Source organism: Chiloscyllium plagiosum, chromosome 5, assembly GCF_004010195.1.
Source record: "Chiloscyllium plagiosum isolate BGI_BamShark_2017 chromosome 5, ASM401019v2, whole genome shotgun sequence".
Lineage (NCBI taxonomy): Eukaryota > Metazoa > Chordata > Chondrichthyes > Orectolobiformes > Hemiscylliidae > Chiloscyllium > Chiloscyllium plagiosum.
Window position 1 is genome coordinate 108,332,872 of NC_057714.1, and position 9,124 is coordinate 108,341,995.

At 43.6% G+C, this 9,124-nt stretch overlaps 1 protein-coding gene across 4 annotated transcripts in view; it reads left to right on the forward strand.

Annotated features, from left to right (window-relative positions):
- The window catches only part of LOC122550126 (5'-AMP-activated protein kinase subunit gamma-2-like), a 461,224-nt gene that overhangs the window by 229,687 nt on the left and 222,413 nt on the right, over positions 1-9,124 (forward strand). The gene's annotated exons all lie outside the window — the stretch shown is intronic.

Sequence of the window (9,124 nt, forward strand, 5' to 3'; positions counted from 1 at the left end):
GAGGATAAATTACTTCACACAAAAGGGTTGGGAATCTTTGGATTTCTCCACCCCACAGGACGGTGGATGCTCCATCATTGAATATATGCCAGGCTGAGATTGGCAGATGTGCACAGAAACCAGGGATACAGGGAATGGACAGTAACAAAGATCAGACATGATCTAATTGAATGGCTGAGCAGGCTTGATGGGCTGAATGGTCTCATCCTGTCCTATTTGTTATAATTGTATACAGCACGGAAGACCATTTGGCCTGTCGTGCTGTGCTGGTTCTTTAATGGAACTGGGTTATTGGGGGAGGAGGTGGGTGGCAGAGATGAAAAAAAATAAATTATGCAGTGAGTTGCTATGGCCTGGAATACAAGGCGTGGTGGACTGGTGAGTTACTATGGCCTGGAATACAAGGCGTGGTGGACTGGTGAGTTACTATGGCCTGGAATACAAGGCGTGGTGGGCTGGTGAGTTACTATGGCCTGGGATACAAGGCGTGGTGGACTGGTGGAAGCAGGATCAACTGGAACATAAAATTAGATAGAAACAGGAAGCAAAAAACTACAACATGTTAGAGAGAAATGAATGTTATTAATTGTTTTCCAGGCCATAGTAACTCACCAGTCCACCACGCCTTGTATCCCAGGTCATAGTAACTCACCAGTCCACCATGTCTCGTATTCCACGCCATAGCAACTCTCTGCATAATTTTGTTTTTTTCATCTCTGCCACCCACCTCCTCCCCCTATTTCCCAGCATTTTGCCAGTGATCCTTGTCCTCTGATTACAGATCCTCCTGCCAATTGAAATAATTATTCTTTCTTTGTTTTCTCAAAAGGTGATATGATTTGAATGCATCTGTAAATCTGCCATTAAAGTTCTCTGCTGTTTTAGTCAAATATTCGCTACTGTGTCCATATTTGGTTGATGTGATCATTTGAAGTTAGTGCATTTCCCACAGGAAAGAGTATGTGGCATTGAGTTGTTTTGAAGCCATCCTATTACGTTTTATACAAGTCTGATCGTGAGAAGTTGGCTCTTTAAAAATGGAGTGCATACATCCTGCTGTTCTCTTGGCATTAAATTAAACGTAAGTGCAACTGTTCTTTAAATGCAACATCCTTCATCTCTTTTCGGGCAATTACACTGCAGTGTTATGGATCAGGCATGTGCAGGTAAATTGTCCTTTTCCCTTGTTTTTCTGTTGAGCGTAAAGAGGAATTGCAGAATACCTTTTCGAATGCTGTTATAACCACTTGTCAAAAATGTGTGTGTACACACAAATGCACACCCTAATACACCTCCATTCACACACACAATACCGTACATACAGGGGCAGTGATAGCCTAGTGATATTATTGCTAAACTATTGCTAGACTTTCAGGACCTGGTTTCAAATGGCAGAAATTGAAAATTGAATTCAATAAATGTCTCTCTACAATTAGCAATCTAATGGTGACCGTGAATCCAGTGGCAATTGGAAAGACCCATCTGTTTCACTAATATCCTTTAGGGAAGGAAACAGCCATCCTTAGCTGCTCTGGCCTACATGTGACTCCAAACCCACAGCAATGTGGTTGACATTTAACTGCCCTGTGGGCAATTAGGGATGGGTAATAAATGCTGGCATGGACAGCGAAGCACACATTCCATGAATAAATATGAAGCAAACCACAACGTCACAGACACACAGACACTTTTCTGTTTTCTCCCTGAACTCTCACTACCAGTGATTATGTATACCCCTTAGGCAGAGGAGATTTCAATAATATTACACTCCCTCCACCATTCCCACTTGATTACTGAGCTTGACTATCCTACAACTCTGAAACCCATGACTTTGGGAATGCAAACATTATATTATGATTTGCATGTGATGTTTTGTCTGAGCCCATACTTAACATTTAGTATGAGAGAAATATATACAATACTACAATCAATGTAGAGGCCAAGTAATTGTATTTTCTTTTATTTAAGCAAAAGAGCAATGGAATGAGCTTTGACTTGGGAATAAACATTTAACATTGTTTAAGCAGAATGGAATTGAGCCATTTTGCATAATAACGTACTGGGCGTCGTCTCTATCTCTTATTTCCTGTCTGGAAAATTACAATGCAGTTTGCAGCAGAGCAGAGTTGCAGAGTTAAGAAACAGATACCAGCACTGTTTTAGATATCCTGATGTAGACTTCAGAATTGATGGACAGACTCAGCAAACCACAAGGTGAGAGAGTTCATTGGATTGTCTGACACACAATTATTTCAATGATTTCGCAAGACTGGGCAAACCCTGACTTCCTGTTTAACTTAGACTTGCTTTTCTGTTGTGAGGTATATAATCGTACGTTATCCCGTCATGGCTCGCTAATGTGCATAAAGAGAGGCAGTAAGAGTTGAATCAAGGCGGATAAAGGAGTTAAAATGTAGATCAACTTTAGATCTAATTGAATGGCAGAACAGGGACAGGGAGTCGATGGCCTGCTCATGTAAATGCAGTGATGAGGTATGAAGAGTGGGCCATTTGGCCCCTCGAACCTGTTCTGATGTTCATGGCTGATCTGATTGCAGCCTCAGCTCCACTTCCCCAATACCCCCGAAATAACCTTCCAACTTCTCAGTCAGTTAGCCACTGACTCCACCTGCAGGAGCGGTGTCCGGAGTTGGACCATTTTGCTGTTTGTTTGGATTTTTCTATGTCTCCAGCATGGTCATGTCATGTTCTGACATGTCAGGAGACGATAGTGGGAGTGGGAGGTGGTGGGGGGATCGAGAAGTTATCATCCCTAAAGACTGAACTATTTCAAATGCAGTTGCACCCGTACCATTAATGAGTAACACCAGACCTGATGGCAGCAATGCGATCATGACAAGCTTTTATCATTAGTTTTTTGCATGCAGTTCTCACCCCACTTTCCCTTCCAAACCCGAGAACCTGTTAGGTATTGGTGCCCAGAAACTTAATGGTAGAAAGTGTGCACAAAATCTTTCTACAGACAAACATAGGATCTCCACCATATCAAAGTTCCCTAGTAATACCTTGCTGGAGTTCCTGCGTTCTCCCTCGTGAACAGCAGCATTGTCGCTCCATCCCTCAACCCATCATGAATACAGATAGAGTACACCCATATTCATGAATTCTGTGAAGCAATCTCCAATGGCTGCAACACTCCTTGATGATCAAAAAGGGCCCTGGGCTCTAACTCCACGGACCTGACAACTAAGGCGATTCTCCATGCCATCATCACCCAGACCTGCTCTCCCGACCAGCTATGAGTCCATTGTTGTACCTGATTGAAATGTCCTGGAATGGAAAAGCCTGAGTTAGTGGATCATGGGGGGAGGAATTGATTTAGTGTGTGGCATTGCAATAAACTGTAAGATATTTGTTTGATCCTCCCTGGAATGTAATTGTTCTACCTTTGGCAAACTTAAGGAAAAGCATAAAGATGTTATTTCAGAACATTATCCTCATGAAACCCTTCAGTGATATGGTGGCAGCATTGGTTTTAGATTACTTACAGTGTGGAAACAGGCCCTTCGGCCCAACAAGTCCACACTGCCCCGCCGAAGCGCAACCCACCCATACCCCTACATTTGCCCCTTACCTAACACTACGGGCAATTTAGCATGGCCAATTCACCTGACCTGCACATCTTTGGACTGTGGGAGGAAACCGGAGCACCCGGAGGAAACCCACGCAGACACGGGGAGAACGTGCAAACTCCACACAGTCAGTTGCCTGAAGAGGGAATTGAACCCGGGTCTCCAGCGATGTGAGGCAGCAGTGCTAACCACTGTGCCACCATGCCGCCCACTTGTTTCTTGATTCCATTCACTATCATGAGTTTCTGTCACGGGGTCTTTAATGTGTCTGAATGTGTTGATTCTCATTCTGGAGATCTTTAGGCAAGGTGTCCCACAAGGTTCCAGAGCACAGCATTTCCCTTCTCTGCCGCCATACTTAATCATCACTTGAGATGTCATTCAAAGCCTGATGGACAAGTTGTCACTGTTTTGAACAGTTGGTACCAAGAAAATCCTGGTCGTTGTCTGCGAGGACAGCTTCAGAATGTTTTTATAACACATTTAGCCATTGCTCGAAAAACTGACCAGGTCTCCCTTCAGTGAAGGAGTGTGTTGATGTCAACTGCTCTGTACACCAGGACTCACTGAGCTCTTTGTCTTTATTGTAGTTTATAGTAAGGTTGAGCTGGTGCAGTGTTGGGTCTCCTCCTTGATGGTGGTCTTTTGAGAGAGATGGCTGCCAAGGTATGGGAAGTGCTCAGTATGATCCAGAGTCTCCTTACTTGGGAAAGGGTGTACTGACACTGGAGGGAGTGCAGGGGGGGTTCACTAGGTTGATTCTGAAGTTGAGAGGGTTGGCTTATGAGGAGAGATTGAGTAGCCTGGGAATGTACTCAATAGAACTTAGATGAATGAGGGGGAAATCTGACCAAAATATACAAAATTCTGATGGGAATTGATAAGGTAGAAGCAGGGAGGTCGTTTCTACAGGTGGGTGAAACTAGAACTAGGGGGCATAGCCTCAAAATTAGGGGGAGCAGATTTAGAACTGAGTTAAGGAGGAACTTCTTCACGCAGACGGTTGTGAATCTGTGGATTTCCCTGCCCAGTGAAGCAGTTGAGGTTGCCTCATTGATTGGTTTTAAGGCAAAGATAGATTTTGAACAGTAAAGGAATTAAGGGTTATGATGAGTGGGTGAGTAGGTGGAGCTAAGTCCACAAAAATTCAGCCATGATCTTTTTGAATGGCGGAGCAGGCTCGATGAGCTAGATGGCCTACTCCTGCTCCTAATTCTCATGTTTATATGTCTCCCCTTCAACATGTAAGAGAGATGGAATGTAAATGTATGGGAGGTTTGAATCATCCATCAATGCTGGGAAGAATATATTCAATAACCATTCAAATATAAGTCAATGGTAGCAGCGGATACTCTCCAAGTCAACACTATGATAGAATCCACGGGTGAACCACAATCGATGGGTCAATTGCAACAAGCAATTAAATCAGATTTTTTTAAAAACAGTCTGTGGCTGCAGTGGGACAGTACTGATAGCTTTTCATCCTTCAAAGAGTGCCACTATCCTGTGGGTGACAGGGATTCTGGTTTTTGTCTTGTGTCTCTGAGCAAAGCCTTCGTGGGTGGTAGCAGGCATACATCTATTGGATGCTGTCTGAACTGCTGTGCTCTTCCAGCACCACTAATCCAGAATCTGGTTTCCAGCATCCGCAGTCATTGTTTTTACCTCCTTTATACATATATTTCAGTTTATGTTTTGTGCCAGTGAGTAATTAAATAGGATCTGAGGCAAAGACGAAAGCGAGTGGTTATTCTGAATTAAAGCCTGCAACACCAAATTTCCAGTCCTTCCCACTCACCAATCTTCCATTCAATAATGTATCTTTTCCCTCTTCCACCAATGTAGAAGAAGATTTGGGTTTGGTCAGATTCCACTTTTATAGATTCCACCACAGCTGAAAATGTGTTGCTGGAGAAGCGCAGCAGGTCAGGCAGCATCCAGGGAACGGGAGAATCGACGTTTCGGGCATAAGCCCTTCTTCAGGAATGTCGATTCCTGAAGAAGGGCTTATGCCCGAAACGTCGATTCTCCCGTTCCTGGATGCTGCCTGACCTGCTAAGCTTCTCCAGCAACACATTTTCAGCTCTGATCTCCAGCATTTGCAGACCTCACTTTCTCCTCATAGATTCCATCACACTCATGTGCAAACAGTACTAAAGAGACAGAGATGCCACTTTTACCACTTCTACTGCATAGTTGTAGAGCCATACAGTATGGAAACAGATCCTTCAGTCCAATATGTCCAAGTCAACCAGGTTTCCTAAACTAAGCTAGACCCATTTGCCTGCATTTAGCCCATATCTCTATAAACCTTCCCTATTCATGTATCTGTCCAAATGTCCTTTAAATGTAGTATCTGCATCTATCACTTCGTTTGGCAGTTCATTCCACTTTTAAACCACACTGTATGTGAGAAAGTTGCCACTCAGGTCCATAGAATCCCTACAGTGTGGAAACAAGCTATTCAGTCCAACCTCCGAAGAGCATCCCATCCAGGCCCATCCCTGTAACCCTACATTTCCCACGGTTAGCACATCTAATCTAAACTGTGGGTAATTCACCATGGCCAATCCACCGACAGTGAAGCAGTGTGGAGGCAAGCTGTTTGACCCATTGGGTCCAGACTAACCCTCCAAGAAGCACTCTACCCAGACCCACCGCCCTATCCTATCCCTGCATTTCCCATGGCTAATCCACCTAACCTGCTCATCTTTGGATTGTGGGAGGAAACCATGCAGACACAGGGGGAACGTGCAAATTCCCCACAGACAGTCACCCACCAGTGGAGTCGAACTTGGGTCCCTGGACTGTGAGGCAGCAGTTCTGACCACTGTCACTCCATTAACATAAAATGGAAAAAGTGTATTAAATCTTTCTCCTCTCACTTTAAAATTATGCCCTCTAGTTTTGAAATCCTCCACTCTGGGGAAAAACCTTTGCTATTAGGGGTGGCATGGTGGCTCAGTGGTTAGCACTGCTGCCTCACAGCGCCAGGGACCTGGTCTGATTCCAGCCTCTGGCGACTGTCTGTGTGGAGTTTGCATGTTCTCCCCATGTCTGCATAGGTTTCCTTCAGGTACCCCAGTTTCCTCCCACAATCCAAAGATGTGCAGGTTGGGTGAATTGGTCATGTTAAATTGCCCATAGTGTTCAGGGATGTTTAGGTTAGGTGTATTAGTCAGGGGTAAATATAGAGTAATAGGGTAGGGGAATGGATCTGGGTGGGTTACACTTTGGGGGGGGGGCTTGGTGTGGACTTATTGGGCCAAATGGCCTTTTTCCATACTGTAGCGATTTTGTGATATTCCCCTTATCCATACCCCTCAAGGTCATCCCTCAACCTCCTAAAACCCAGCCTATCCAGCCTCCCCTTTTTACTCAAAACCTCCAGTCCTGGCAACATTCTTGTAAATCTTTTCTGCACTGTTTCAGTTTAATAATATCCCTTCTATAGCAGGGTCACCAGAACTGTGCACTGTACTTCAAAAGTGGCCTCACCAACATCCATGTCATTGCATGTATGTGCATATCACAGAAGGAGTTGTTTGCTTGGGAACCAAAAGTATAGTGAGAAGGAGGAATTGAAAGAAATTAATATTATTTTTAAAAGTTTAATTTTAAAAGCAAGATTGGTTTGTAACCCCACTATGTATAAAAGGGAGGTGGGAGAAAACAGGAAATTGCAGATTGTTTAGACTAACATCAGTAGTAGGGAAACCACTGGAGTCTCTTAGGTTCTGATAACATGTTGTTTAGAAAATATCAACAGAATTAAACAAAGCCAACATGACTTTCTGAAAGGGAATCGTGTTTCACAAACCTGCTATATAGTTTGAGGACGTAACCAGTAGAGTCATTTTGTATTATATTTGGATTGTCAGAAAGCTTTTGAAGGTCTTTGATAAGAGGTTAGTTCAGAATCAAAGCCCATTGGATTATGAGTAAGATACTGGCAAGATGGAGAATAGTAGACAGCAAACAGGGTAAGAATTTTCAAGAGTGGGAAACATTGACTCGTCAGGTACAGCAAGTGTCCGTGCATGGGCCTCGAGTATTAACAGTTATAATTTGGTTTAGAGAACTAGCATTCTCAAAGATCCATCCCACCCTGACGATGTTTTCCTCCAACCTCTACCATCAGGGAGAAGGTACAGAAGTCTGAACACATGCACCAGCCGGTTTCAAACCAGTTTATACACTACTGCCGTTAGAATACTGAATGGACTCACAAACTCTTAACATTCGCCTGTACCTGTGTTTTTGTTTTTGCTGCTGTTTACCTATTACTCACTTACCTATGCTACTTAACTCTGTGACCTGCCTGTGTTGCTCGCAAGACAAAGCTTTTCACTCTACCTCGGTACATGTGACAATAAATTCAATTCAATTCAATTCAATTCAATTGTCATGTCAAGTGTATTGTTGGTGGTACTCAATGGGCCAAAGAGTAGGATTATATGATTTTATGAAATATTTATAAGTTTGCTGATGACACAAAACTAGGTGAGTGGTGAGGAGATGCAAAGAGGCTTCACAGCAATTTTGAGAAGCTGTGTGAGTGAGCACATACTGCAAAATGTGGGTAAGTGTGAAGTTATCCACTTCAGTAGAAGAAACCTGAATGTGAGAGTATTATATAATTGGTAACAGTTTGGGAAATGTTAGTGTAAAAAGGACCGAGGTATCTGAAAACAAGCATGTAGGTTCAACAAGCAGTTAAGGAGGTGAATGGGATGTTGGCTTTCGTTGTAAGAAGATTTGAGTGCAGGAGTATGGAAGTCTTTCTGCAGTTGTACAGAGTTAAAAATCACACAACACCAGGTTATAGTCCAACAGGTTTAATTGGAAGCACATTAGCTTTCGGAGTGACTCTCCTTCATCAGGTGGTTGTGGGATGAAGGAGCGTCGCTCCAAAAGCTAGTGTGCTTCCAATTAAATCTGTTGGACTATAACCTGGTGTTGTGTGATTTTTAACTTTGTACACCCCAGTCCAACACCGGCATCTCCAAATCATGCAGTTGTGCAGAGCATTGATGAGACGTTACTTGGGTTATTGTGTGCAGTGAAGGTTCACCAGGCTGATTCCTGGGATGGTCAGAGGAGGAGAGATTGAGTTGACTGCACCAGTACTCATTGGAGTTTAAAAGAATGAGAGGGGATCTCATTGAAACATAGAACATTCTGACAGGGTAGTAGAGACTGCATATAGAGAGAATTTTACACATGGTTGGAGATTCCAAAACAGGGGGTAATGGTCTCAGGCTATGGAGTATTGAGGATCAGGCTGTTAAGCTGTGGAATTCTAGAACATAGAACAGTACAGCATAGAACAGGCCCTTCAGACCACGATGTTGTGCCGACCATTGATCCTCATGTGAGGTAAACCTAATGTACGAACTCTCAAATTTCTGTGACCTTATGCATGTCCAGCAGTCTCTTAAATATCCCCAATGACCTCGCTTCCACAACTGCTGCTGGCAACGCATTCCATGCTCTCACAACTCTCTGCGTAAAGAACCCGCCTCTGACAT